Source organism: Sarcophilus harrisii, chromosome X, assembly GCF_902635505.1.
Source record: "Sarcophilus harrisii chromosome X, mSarHar1.11, whole genome shotgun sequence".
Lineage (NCBI taxonomy): Eukaryota > Metazoa > Chordata > Mammalia > Dasyuromorphia > Dasyuridae > Sarcophilus > Sarcophilus harrisii.
The window spans coordinates 45558281-45573225 of NC_045432.1; positions in this window are offsets into that span (position 1 = coordinate 45558281).

The window sequence follows — 14945 nt, forward strand, 5'->3', positions numbered from 1 at the left end:
GCAAGAAAAATCAGACCAAAAGGGAAAAGACACACAAAAAAGAAAAGGCAAATAAACAAACAGAAAGGTGAAAATACTATACTTTGACCACATTCAGTCTCCATAGTTCTTTCTCTGAATGCAGATGACATTTTCCATCCCAAGTCTATTTGAATTGCCTTAAATGCTAATATTCCTGAAAACATCATATATTAACAATCCAGCACTCCAAATGCTAGTTCTATCATTCAGCCAGACTGGGAGTGATTCTTTTAGAGTTGGCAGCTTCCTAAATACTTACCACCTCTTTGGGTAACTCTTTGGGAAATGATTTTATGGTGGCCCAAAAAGTCAGTTTTTCCTTTTCTTGCTTTGCTCTCAAATGAACAGTTTTTTTCTCTCTCTTTTAGTTGTCTGCTGGAATCTGGAGTCCAAGTGAATAATTAAAAGTTAAATATAAAGATTATATCTTGCAGGCTGATTTGTAATATTCCAATGTCAGTCACTGAGAAGCTTTTTGTTTGTTTGAAAATTTTTCCAGAGTAAAGCAAATAATCTGTTTGGTTAGCTGATTCCATTTTGACTAGAAACTGACATCAAAACAGTAAGACATGTTTGGTTGTTAAGACCCTCCTATCACATGAATTGATAGTCTTTGTGTTGTCTCCAGCAAAACTGGTATATCACTACGTAAACATCATGATAGTAAGAAATCCTTAACAGTCATTGGTAATGTGTAGTAACTATAGTAAGCATGCCAGAAAAAAGCTCAAGTAGTACCTCACTCCTTCAATGTATCTGTGATGTCATCATCAATTTGAATGTTGCCTCCAATGATATAGGCCCAGTGGTGCCATACTCAAATAGAAATGAATCCTTGTGTTCATATATGACTTAGCAAATAACAAATTAACGGACTCACTTTGATAATGTCTTGAACAGAAAATGTATTAGTACTCACACAACCTTTCCACTGAGAGACAACCAACTTGGTTGTTGTTATCATCATTATCATTTCTCTTCTTGTTGAACCTTCTATCCTATAGAAACTGTCATCCAAAGAGATTAACACTTAGTTAATGTAATTATTTTTCCACAATATAATTAATCAAAGCCACTAGGGAAGTCATGTGGAAAATTCAATTTTTCACTCAACAGTTTTCTTCCCTAAAATATTCTTTTGACTTTCATCAATGGCTCTATTTATGAATCCAGTTCTCTGAAAGTGCTTTATGCCTTTGCTCCAAGAATTTCTGGAGAACCTGCTGAGACTACTTGCCTCCCAAAGGAGGCAATGTTTTCCATGGAAGTAGCTCCTCTTCTGCCCTCCATTTTGTTTGGAATTTTAATGCCTTTTCAACAATGAAGGAATTAAAAGCTACCATAAGTGCAATTTCCTGACAACCCCCAGAAGGGCAGATTATCTTTGGGAAGGCAAAACAACACAGTTCAAATTATAAATACTAATAGCTTCAAATACAAATTATAGGTTGGCTTTTAACTCATAGCACTTACATTTTGTACCACTGGCTAATTCATAAAGATCTATTAATCCAACTATGCATTTATCTGAACTAGGGATTAAAAAATGACACAATATACCTTGGCAGCTAAAAGCAGCCAGATGTTCCCCCCTTGGACTCAGATGACAACTCCAGATATCAGTGGCTGCCAGCCATTTTAACCCCAAGCTACCACTATGAGAGATTTTTTTTTGATTTTGATGATGTGAGCATTCCATTTCCTAGGAATATGTATTCTAATGTTAGTAATAAAGGATCAAGAAAATTTTAATTTTCGGGATTTCCAGCAGTGGTCCTCAACACAAAGTCCATTAAATTCTTTCTGTGGTCTGTAGGATATTTCTCACATTAATTTCTTCCAATAATCATTGAGATAATAGGACACTATTTTTAAAATTTCTCATGTGAATTGACTATTTACTTATGATTTTCAAAACTCACTGAACATTCCTTCAGGTGTATGTTATCAAAAACAAGATATACTCAGCCTCTTAGTATTCTTTATTTAGCATAATCTTATCTATATAGGCATGGCTTATTTGAGTTTTAGAAGTACTTTAAAAATAAAAGAAGAGATGCAGAGAAAAATTGAGAAAATTAATGAGAATAAAATTATGAAAAAAGTTAATAGCTCAGTAAAAGAGGCACAAAAAGTACTGAAGACAATAATACCTTTAAAAAAAAAAAAACAAAATTGGCTGAATGGTAAAAGAAACTAAAAAATCCACTGAAGACAACTCCTAAAAAAGCAGAATTAGCCAAATGGGAAAAAGGTATAAAAATTCACTGAAGACTTCTTAAAAACTAGAATTGACCAAATGGGGAAAAGGTACCAAAGCTCATGGAAAGAAATCATTCCCTGAAAATCAGAATTGTGCAAATAAAAGTTTATAACTTTACAAGACATCAAGGATCAATAAAATGGAGTCAAAGAATAAAAATATAGGAAGTGGGGAATGAAATATCTCATTGGAAAACAACTGACATGGAAAATGGATCCAGGAGATATAATTTTAAAATTGTTCAGCTACCTAAAAGCATAATAAAACAAAAAGAATCTAGACATCATCTTTCAAGATTTTATCAAGGAAAACTGTTCTGATATTCTGGGAAAAGAAGGTAAAATAGAAATTGAAAGACTCTACCAATCACCTCTTGGAAGAAATCCCAAAATTAAAACTCCCAGGAATATTATAGACCAATTCCAGAGCTCTCAAATCAAGGAGAAAATATTTCAAGCAGTCAGAAAGAAACACTTGAAGTCTCATAGAAGCACAGTCAAGATCTCACAAAACTTAGCAACTTCTGCATTAAAGGATCAGAGGACTTGGAATATGACATTATGAAAGGCAATGAAGCTAGAATTATAATGAACAATAATATACCCAGAAAAAAATTGAGTATAATCCTTCAGGAGTTAAATAGATGTTATGTAACAGAGGACTTCGAAGCATTCTTGATGAAAATACCAGAACTGAATAGAAATTTTGATTTTCAAATACAAGACTTCAGGAGAAGCATAAGAAGGTAAAGAGAAAAAGAAATCATAAGGGATTCAATAATGGTAAACTTTTTACATTCATACATGGGAAAATGATAGTTGTAACTCCTAAGAACTTTATCATTATCAGGGTACTTAGAAGGCATATTACATAGACAAAAGATATGGGTATGAATTGACTGGTGAGATGATTTCAAAAAAACAAAATGAAAGGGTGAGAAAGAGGGATGCCCTGAAAGAAGGGTAAAGAGAGAGCAAGAGTAGGGGAAATTTTCTCACATAAAAGAGGTATAAAAGGAAAAAATTTATGTAGAGGAGGGAAAAATGAGGAGAGACAGGCAATATTTGAATCTTACTCTCATTGGAATTGGATCAAAGAGGGAGTAATATGCATATTCAGTTGGGTACAGAAATCTATTTTATACTGCAGGGAAATAGAAAGGGAGGGGGATAAAGCAAGGGGGAACTGATAGAGCTGAGAAAAGATGAAAATCAAAACAGACTTATGCAGGGATAGAATAAAAAGAGAGAAGGATTAAACAGAGAAAATTAGGGATGGTTGGAAATATACCCTTAGCAATCATAACTATGAATATGAATGGGATAAACTCACCCATAAAATGGAAGCAGATAGCTGAATGGATTTAAAAAAACCCCAAAATCCAACAATATGTTGTTTGCAAGAAACATACTTGAGACAGAGGGAGACACACAGAGTAAAAATAAAGGCCTGGAACAGAATGTATTATCTCTCAGCTGAGATTTTCAAAAAGCAAGTCTAACAATCATGACCTCAGACAATGCAAAAGCAAAAATAAACCTAATTAAAAGATATGAAAAGGAATCCTCCTTTCTTAGGATCCTTATCATAATTTCAACCCTCTTATATATTGATTCCCCACAGTAAGATTAGCTATGTAACTCCTTCAGAATTCTTGGGATATCCTGAGAGGATGAGGGTATCTTTTAGAGAAAAGACTTGATATCAGCACCAGCCCCTATTTGAGTGTGTTATCTTCAATATCTCATAGGAGATGTTCCTCTAGCTAGGTGGTAGACTTGAATTCAAATTCATTTACAACCTGTACAATTCTGGTGAAGTTATTTATGTCTACCTTTGTTTCCTTATCTGTAAAATGGAGATCATAATAGCATCTCTCTCCCAGGATTGTTATGGGATTAAATAAGATGTTTGTTAAGCTATTAGCAAAGTGTCTTGCATCATAGTAGACACTTAATAAATGTTTCTTCCCATTCCATGAGGCAACTAAGAAGTATAGTGGATATAGCACTGGATCTGGAGTTAGGAGATCAAATCTAGTCTCAGACATACAATAGCTTTGTGATTTTGAACAAGTCATTTAATTTCTGTTTGTCTCGGTTTCTCCGTGCTAAATTGAGGATTTATAAAGCAGTTATTTGATACATGGTATGTGCTTAAAAAATGCTAGCTAAGATTACTAATTCCACGTTCTTATGACCTCTTCCTTTTATCTAATATATTCCTTTAAATAAGTTATGCCCTTCTGTTGCTATATTTCACTTGTGAATCACATCCCTCTATGTCTTAGAGAAGGCTTTGAAGTTTAATTTATCTTCTTGGGTTAAGACATCTACTTGACTGTATTTATCGTCCATACTTTTCACATTGACATATAGATACCTGAGGTTCTGTTGTTTTTTTCTTCAATGCAATCATCTGTCAATTACTGGATCTTTCCAAAGATGTTCTTATACTATATCTACTAGTCTGTCGAATCTGACTTAACAGATATATGAGAGCCATTCCCCTCTCCCAGTTCCTTTGTCATTTTAAAATCTTCAATTATACCTACTAGTCTCCTGGCAAATATATTCTTCCCAGCCCTCTTTAGATATAACCTATTTTTCTAAGAGTTTATGATTTCTTTGCCTTAATCCTTGGTCAAGAAATCCAAATTCTATTTTCTGACTCTGTCTTCCTAAACCAGGGACTAAGCTGGTTACTAAGTAATTCAAAGTCCAAAATGAAACTGTTCTTGCCCTCAGGGAGACTGTATTCCATTGAAGGGAGAGACAACACATACAAAAATTTAAAATGTACAAAATGAATACAAGGTAATTGCAGGGGGAGGGGGAGCGTATTTGAACCCAGATCCCCTGACTCTCAAAGCAGTGTTCTTTTTATAAATTATTTTAAACTGACTAATTAGGAAATTTAACTAATTAAATACCTTGAGTTCCAAGAAAAGATTTATCTGGCATAGACACTGCTTTGGGTACTTGGTTTATTTGAGGGAAGGCCTTGAAAAGGAGAAAAAGTTGAAAGCATTTGTTAAATAGCTTCATAGAAGGAGTGAGGTATACAAGAGGAAGGAAGAAGAGGTATAATGTATCCTTATTATGCTTTGCAACAATGCTTTAGGGAAGCAGCATATCATAAAGAAAGCTCCAGGCTTTATTGGCTGTATTTCAAAGCTTGCTTTTTGAGCAATACTCTCAACATATACACAAGGGTGATGAGGACTTTTCCAGTATAGAATCATGAAATGACTGGAAGGCAATGCCATTTCTACATTGTGGCTCCAAAACTGACATTCAACAATAAATGTTCCCCTTGGCCAAATCCTCCAAGGAAAATTCAGCCCTGCCTAGCCACAGTAGCACACTCAGGACACACGGACAGCACAGAGATTCAGACAAATGACAAGGCAGAGCTTCAGGTGGCAATTATACATTGTGACCTTGTTGCCACCAAGTTTGCCAAATGGCATGCATGCATGCATGCAGGTGTGTGTGTGTGTGTTTCTGTGTGTTGCATACACTGATGGGAGTCCTTTCTGGTCGGAGTTTCCTACTTCTGCTATCAAGCTGCCCACCAATCACACTTGCTCACAGCATCATTTATTTGTGGCACCTCCAGGAAAAAGGTTAACAAATCCCCTGTTTTAGTATGTTTTTTGTAGCAGTTAGGGTAATGGGGAGAAAACTGAGAACAGTGGAGTATTCAGGAACAGGCCTTTTCTTCTTGGGAGGCTATAAAGACATTCTCAGTTTCTTTCCACCAGAACTTTGTCTCACACCAATCAGAGGCAATCTTCTACTGTGCAGCCCTCCCCCCTCCACCATGCATACCCTCAGCTTGACTACTCTGATTGTACCCATATAAACAGACTTGTGGGACTCCACTTGACCTGGATATATTCCCCCCTGCTGATTGGTACATCATACCTGCCAGAGCTGGAACTAGTGCTTTTTGTGCCTAAGGTTAGCACCACAAATGATGCTAAAGGCAAGAAGTTTAAAGTGGACCTTCAGTTAAAGAAAGCATGACACCCCCTTTAAGAGGGTAAGGTGGAGAGGATATATGTGGTCACTACTGCTATGGGGTAGGGACACCATTCTGTGAGAAAAAGGCAAGGACCTGAAAACACTGGAAGAAGGATGCTGCTCAAGATGGGGATAACGGGAAGAGTAGAGCAGGGTATAGTAGAATAGTATTTCTTTTTTTTATTTTATTTAATAACCTTTTATTTACAGGTTATATGTATGGGCGACTTTACAGCATTAACAATTGCCAAACCTCTTGTTCCAATTTTTTACCTCTTACTCCCCACCCCCTCTCCCAGATGGCAGGATGACCAGTAGATGTTAAATATATTTAAATATAATTTAGATACACAATAAGTATACATGACTAAACCGTTATTTTGCTGTACAAAAAGAATCGGACTCTGAAATATTGTACAATTAGCTTATGAAGGAAATCAAAAATGCAGGTGGGCATAAATATGGGGATTGGGAATTCAATGTAATGGTTTTTAGTCATCTCCCAGAATTCTTTCTCTGGGTGTAGCTGGTTCAGGTCATTACTACTCCATTGGAAATGATTCGGTTGATCTCGTTGCTGAGGATGGCCTGATCCATCAGAACTGGTCATCATATAGTATTGTTGTTGAAGTATATAATGATCTCCTGGTCCTGCTCATTTCACTCAGCATCAGTTCGTGTAAGTCTCTCCAAGCCTTTCTGAAATCATCCTGTTGGTCATTTCTTACAGAACAATAATGTTCCATAATATTCATATACCACAGTTTATTCAAGCATTCTCCAACTGATGGGCATCCACTCAGTTTCCAATTTCTAGCCACTACAAAAAGGGCTGCCACAAACATTCGTGCACATACAGGTCCCTTTCCCTTCTTTATGATCTCTTTGGGATATAAGCCCAGTAGTAACACTGCTGGATCAAAGGGTATGCACAGTTTGATAACTTTTTGAGCATAGTTCCAAACTACTCTCCAGAATGGTTGGATTCGTTCACAACTCCACCAACAATGCATCAATGTCCCAGTTTTCCCGCATCCCCTCCAACAATCATCATTATTTTTTCCTGTCATCTTAGCCAATCTGACAGGTGTGTAGTGGTATCTTAGAGTTGTCTTAATTTGCATTTCTCTGATTAATAATGACTTGGAGCATCTTAGTAGAATAGTATTTCAACTAATCATTTGGTCGTTTCCTTTATTGACTGGTTAAGTTTTATTATTTCTATGTTACTGAAGAATTGTGATTGCCATCATTACCCCTGTGTCATGGGGTAAAACCCCATAACACTGTCCCTGATACCTGTAACAGTGATGCCAATCTTATCTCAACAGCCATTACCAACAGATTTATTTCTTTATTTAGATTTTTTGGACTAGATAAAAAAGAAGATTCTTTGACTCAGTTGCTACCTAGACTTAATCACTGATTGGTTGCTGCCTCAGTCAAATTGAGACCTGTTGAAGACCTCAGCTTAAAAAGGCCAAGGTCTCCCCTTGCATCCAGGGCCATCTCCAGTTATCTTGATCTGAATCTTGCCACTGGACTCAAATGACCCTAAAAGGGAAAGTGAGGCCAGAGACCTTGCACCGCCCTCCATCACTTAAATAAAATTCACTTGCACATCATGGCATCACCTCCCTGATGTCATGGTCCTCATTGAGAATGAAGGACAAATAACAGCAATCGGTGAGTAAGGGAGAAATGAATTATAAGTTCATGAATTTAGAGCTAGAAGGGACTTTGGAGGCCATCAAAGCCAATTCCTTCATTTTACAAATGAAGAAACTGAGGGCAAGAGAGATTAACCGGAGTTACATAGCTAGGGAACATCTGAGTCACAATTTGAACTTAGATCTTTTTAATTCTAGGTCTAGAATTACAAGCTCATGTGGAACTAAAGCACATTAATCCCCTGCAATCTGTGTCCTGGTCACCAATGGCAAATCCAAATGAGCTAAAATTCATCTGGCATTCCTTAGAAGGAATCCATTTCCTGTACAGAGATCCTGGTTTTTCAAGGCCCAAAGTCAGAACTTAATTTTTCTTTTAAAAAAAAATCACCATCCTCATTCAAAAGTGAATCTGAGTTTTTGGTTTCTTAGGTACAAACTCAGGTATCCTTGGAATATTTAAGCAAAAAGAGGCCTTAGAGAAAATGTCATCTAACTTCACTGGGATATTGAAGGTCAGTGAGGACATCACAGAAGTTCACACAACAAATTAGTGGCAGAATTAACTCAAACTCAAGTTTCTTCACTTCAAATGCAGACCCCCATGGCCCTCTAAAATAAATTGTGGATCCTCTTACCTAAAAGGAAACTCAAACATGGCTGAGTTGAGTATGATCATCCCAGTTCTCTAGGGTTCATTTAAATGACTTCAGTGTTTTGTAGGTCCCCATAGATCACAGGGTGACAGGGAAAACCCATCAGTCAGTTTAAATGATTTTATCTCATTCAACCCAGTATTACAGATTTGTTATTAAGCATGGAAGCATAGCATTGACTTGATGTAGCCTCTATAAAGACAGAATAAAGAAAAGAGAGTTGGTTTTGTCACCAAAAAAAAGCCACAAAATGTTGTAAAAATATAGATTCAGCTCCAGAACACCAAAGATATCACAAGGTGTTTGGATCCATTACTTTGAAGTTGGAGTTTCAGTCTGTTTCAGGGATAGTGACAGGCAAACGTGATGGCATGTTTCTGCATTGTCCTAAATACTGATAGTTTTTGCAGTGGGAATTTGTTCTAGGCCTCTTCCATTGGGTGACCCCCAATCTATTCAACACAATTTTTGAGTTGGCAAATAAAGCCTTTTTACAATGTCTCTGATATTGATTGAAAATGATGGAACTTGAGTGAAACTCACATTAATGAGTCTATTGGGTGATTAATGGACTCAAATGACACATGGCTGAAGTTTGACTCCCCAACCCCACTTTCCTCCTGGAAGCTTTCTGTAATGTTACCTAACTCCAAAGTTAATAATAATAATAATAATAATAATAATAAACACCTCACATGGTTAATTTAGTTAAAGTAGCTCATGGATGCAAATATACCAGTGAAGAAAGGCATGGGGCAGAATCAAAAGGTTAAAGAGTTCAGGGCTTTGTGTTCATGCTGTAGACAAACACAAGAATGTGTTTGTTGCTGCTGCTTTCATGACCAGGTGGAATAGCTACCCGGTTCCTTTGGAAGGATGAAAAGAGTTCCTTTTTAAACACTCACATAGCTTCCACAAAAGGAACACAATATTGGGCAGGTTATAACAAGTTGGAAAAACTAAACATATGAGTTCCTAAAAATTACTCCCCTATGTAAAATGATGCAATAAAATCCATAGGGCTTATGGGGAAATGGGGCTGAGGAGTACAATGCTCCTGATCTGTGAATTTTTTAAAGAAACCTAATAAAAATGGTAACATAATTTTTATACGTGTAAATGGTTAAAAATACATATACAACAATAAGTGGTGATGGTGTTAGTGGCCTCAAGTTGCTGTTCAGTCTGCACTCAGGTTCTCAGGAAACCAAAGTTTGGCGCCTCAGTGAGTAATGGTAGGAGATGAGAGATGGGGTAGGGCCAGATCAATCTTCTTCAATACACAGCTCCTAATATGTCACAAGACATACAATAAACATGGCTCTATACCTTGAAAAGGACCTGAAGTTTGCTTGTGGGAATCAGTGTCAGAAGGGTTGATACTAGCAAATTATTATGAAATGGTATTCTTCAACCTTGAGAGAGAGACAATGAACTCAGTCTACTTGGGTAGCAGGTAATCGAGATGAGTGCATATATATGCTTGTGCTTGGTTCAACTGTGTACCATTTTCTTTTTCTCACTTATTAAATCACTCATAAATAAAAGTGAAATATACTCAACATTGTTCCCTAATATATAAATTTCACTGGAACAAATTTGTATATTCAGAACAAGTATTATAGCAGATGTGACTACATAGGACTAGTAATACACTATGTAAGCCCAGGGTCAACAGAATTAGATATAGAAAATATAATTGCCTGAAAGTTGGCCATTAGTTGAGGAATCCTTTGGCCTTAGCTACCTGTGAAACAAATGAGAATATGAAACATACCTCAGTTCTGTGTAACCTATTCACTTGTGCCAATGAGGAAAAAAATGTGGCAAAACTGAGACTCTTGTTTTTGTGGTATACTCGATCTATATATGTGTGCATGTGATCTCCCTCAACGCCACTTCAACTTCTCAAGTTTCACTTTGCCTTTATATCCTCAGCACGGTGCCGGGCACATAGGAGATGTTTAATAAATGTTTATTGATTGATAAGCAAGCTAAGAACATTCTTTTTACTGTTAATACTCCTGGTGTACAATTTTTGCTCACTGGCACAGTACTGGAACATCTAAACCACATTCACATTGACATTTTTACTATAAATTCAGCCAAAAGACGTAAGGAAGTTGGACCTAATTGACTGAGGAATGGCTAAACAAATTGGGGTATGTAAATATAATGTATTGCAATTCCATTGTAAGAAACAATAAATAGGAAGACTAGAGAGAAACATAAAAAGGCCTATATAAACTGATGCAAAGTGAAGTAAAGAGAATCAGGAAAGCGATATGCACAAATGGCTACAACAAAGTATTTGGAAAGGACAAACAAAATGTATTGAATATGAATTATAATCCTCAAATAGCTCCATAGAAGAGATAGGAAAATGTATCTTCCTTCCTTCTTTGTGATAATAGGGAATTGTAGATGGAGAACCCTGAAAATAATGATGTACTTGATTTGTGCTAGTTCTTTTTGCTTAGTACATGCTACTTTTTTTTCTTTCCTGGCCTTAGGTAAATAAGTATCCAGAAAAGGAACAGATCAAGAAAAGACTTTGTAAATTTCATAAGATCGGAAGAGCCATCAGAAAGAGGTAGGTCCCCTTGGCAACCTATGTCAGTAAACAGACTGCATGAGCTTCCAATAACTGCATCTGATAAGGAGCTAGCCTTGGCAAGTGACCTGCTTGAGTCAGGCCCCAAAGTGGATTGACCCATCAGGCTAGATGTTGCATCCTGCATGGAGATAGTCAGGCTGAGCAAGGGAGGGAATCTCCCATTGGAGGAGATCTCATTGTTAAGAGAAAAGGACATCCAGAGCCAGGAGTCACTAAGGTATCCCTTGGCTCCAGGTTTTCTACATATGCGGTTCAAGACATTTATGCTTTAATTTTGATTGTACTCTACCTAGGAACCAAATGCCTCATTGTGGATAACATGCCCCCAATTGGGGTATGTGGTGTTGATTTATGACTTCTGTCCTTGCTGGATTTCTCAGTAAACTTCCCTTTGAAAAAACTAATTGATATCATGCTAATGAGAGCTTGAGTGATGGTAATAGAAGCCATAGTTTATCCTGTGAAACCTGAAGTCAGTTTCCTAATGGGGACCCGATTGCCAGTGTGAGCAAGGGATTTGCAGAGTAAGCCTAGAATAGTTGCTGCTGTAGGTGAAAACTTTGTCCAGATTAAATTTGGATCTTTCTAATTTATGGGGAACTACTAGAGATATCATCCATGTAGAATTCCCATTAATGGATATTCTAATTTCAAGGATACATTATGGAAAAAATTAGCATTTTCCCTTTTGTTTTAGACCCTAGTCAGACAATTTATTTTCCATTATATTCTCTTTAAAAGTTTAATGGGTTTCTTTGAGATAACTTTTGATTGTTTGAATGCTTATGTACTAAAAGCTGTTGTAGCACTGTACTCATTTGTTTAAGATCACACAATTATTTAATCATGTATATGGATCATATATATTAATTTCTTTCTTACATGTAAACAGATATACATTGTTTGCTTTATTGTGGGATTCATATGGACTGCTGTTCATTAGTTTAAGGTTTACTAATAGGTCTAGAGAGATTTTAAAAATAATATCTTTTTATTTTCAAAATATAGGCAAAGATAGTTTTCAACATTCACCCTTGCAAAACCCAGTGTTCCAAGTTTTTCTCACTCCCCTTCCTCAGACAGCAAACAATCCAATATATGTTAAACATGCACAATTCTTCTATACATATTTCCACATTTATCATGCTGCATAGGAAAAATCAGCTCAAAAAGGAAAAAAAAAATGAGAATGAAAACAAAAAGCAAGCAAACAACAACAAAATGGTGAAAAAACTATAGTGTGATCTGCATTCAGTCCTGACAATCCTCTCTGGATGCAGATGGCTCTCTCCGTCACAAGTCTATTGGGACTATAGGCCCAGAGATCTTGAGTAATCCGTACCAATTTCATTATCCCTTTTACTGCCTCGTACATCTTTAGGACTTAACTGATCCTTTTTTCTTCCTTGTAAAACTGAACTAGTTTGTCATATTGTTGGGCAAGTGTGGAATTCCATGTGCATGTCTTTGCAGTGGTAGGAATCCACTGAGCAAATTTTAAGTGTCCTTTGATATAGGAATCCAGAAGAAATGTTCTTAGAGTTTTAAGGGAGAAGGACTCCTGGAGAATTTTTGATGTGCTCTGTATAGAAAGAGGCAATTAGAGATTTTGTTCAGACCCCAGTTAGATAGTCCGATGTGTTGAGGGAATCTTGGAAGAATTTTTACCCAGGACCATTTGATTTGTCACCTGAAGGTAAGGAGCCCCTATCCCTACTTTGTAGATTACAGCAATACTCTGCACTTAAAAGCCATCAAGAAAGAGGGAGCTTGTCCCTGCAAACATTTTGTATGCATACCCAGTTCTGGCTTAGCATTTAATAAGTCATCACTTCTTTCAGCTACTGAAGCAACTTGAAGACTTTTCATTATCAAATAGTACAAATCCCTTGGTTATCATGGCTAAAAAGTGACATCCAAAGTTCTATATATTGGATTAGCAGCAGGAATCTCATACATGCCCTGGCCAACCAATCAGGAAATGTGAATCTGCTAATTCTTTAGGACTGACCCCTCAGTAGCCAATTCCTCTTTCATAAGGAATGGTTCTTTGGGTAGGGTAATGGAAAAGCTATATTGGGAAATGAATTTGACATAAAAATAAAAGAAGGCCATGAATTTTTTGAATTCTATTTTTTTAGAAAGAAATTGGGGCTGAATAGGTGTTCACCATAGTCATGGAACATATCTTATGCACAATTCAAATGAAGGAGTCTCTTGATGCTCCTATTTGCTCATAATATTGTGTTAATTACATTGAATGCTGGAAAAATACAAATCCTCTTTGATGAATTTCATAGTCATTGGAAAGGAATAGGCTAAAGCACTAAACAAACTAAGCAGGTGAAGAATACTGGTTCTATAGATTATGGTCTCCAGTTTTCCAGGCAGCCCAAGGAGATTGTGTTCTTTCCCTTCCTCCCTCTTCCCCTTTTCTCTCTCCCTCCCTCCTTCCTCTCTCTTGCTCTCTGTCCCTCTTGCCCCACTCTGTTTCTCTCTGTGTGTGTCTTTCTCTCACTCTCTCTCTCTTCCCCCTTGTCTATCTTTCTGTCTGTCTGTCTCTGTCTCTTTCTCTCACTCCATCTATCTATATCTATCTATACATCTATATTGGACAGCACTGCAGACAGATCCAAAAATAAAAACATGAGGCTATATTGCTTGGAGGAGATTGTGCAGTGCTCTTTATAGGTCTAAGTGGCTTGCTGCCATTGAACCTATCTTTTAAAGTCAACATTCTCTCTGTGATGCTAGATTGGTGAGAATTACCACTGTAGGTGGTCCAAAGGGGAATAGAATGATTTTAGCAATGGTAACTTTCACACAGGGAATGGTATAAAAGACAATGTTGAGCACATGTATGACTCTAGCTGTAGCTAGCATTTATACTTTTTATACATACCAGGCACTGTGCTAAGCTCTTTACAATTATTATCTCATTTGATCCTTACAACAGCCCTGGGAGGTAGGCACTATTATTATATCCATTTCACAGATGTGGAAGCCAAGGAAGACAGAGATTAAGTTATTTGCCCAGTGGCACAAAACTAGTAAGTGTCTAAGGCGGGATTTTAACTCAAGTCTCACTTAGTCCAGAGCCAGCACTCTGTCCACTGAGCTATTTAGCTACCCCAAAAGAAGGTAGATGGAGCATAGATGAGAATGAAGGCTAAATGATAGCTTTCCAGAAGGTTCTTCTTAGACAAAAGAAATATTTGGAAGATTCTTGATAGGTCTTGGTGGATATAGACATGGCGTGAGTCCGGAAGAATGAGAAGCCAAGGTGTGCAGCAGTGGTGGAAGTGTCCACATTGACAAAAGCAATCTATCACTCCACATATTCTAGGGCCTTGGCACTTACCACTGGGGAAAACCTCTCAATTCCGTTCTGCTTCTGTGTCTTCATTTGCAGTGCTTAGAAGTATTATAAACAACTCCAACTAAAAGGATATTTTTCATGCCCAAAGTAAAAATAATACATGCAATAGTTAATTGTCTATAGTCACCTTGACTATATTTTGACTATCAAAATAGTACTTTAAAGGGTAATCATGGAGCTTAATTAACATTCCTAAAATTACCAGCAGATCCCCAGATGAAAGTGAAGTACAACGTGCTATTCTTGATATTAATGATCCCCATTCTAATGAGGTAATTAAGGGGGTTATCAGTACTCTTTAAATTTATGGT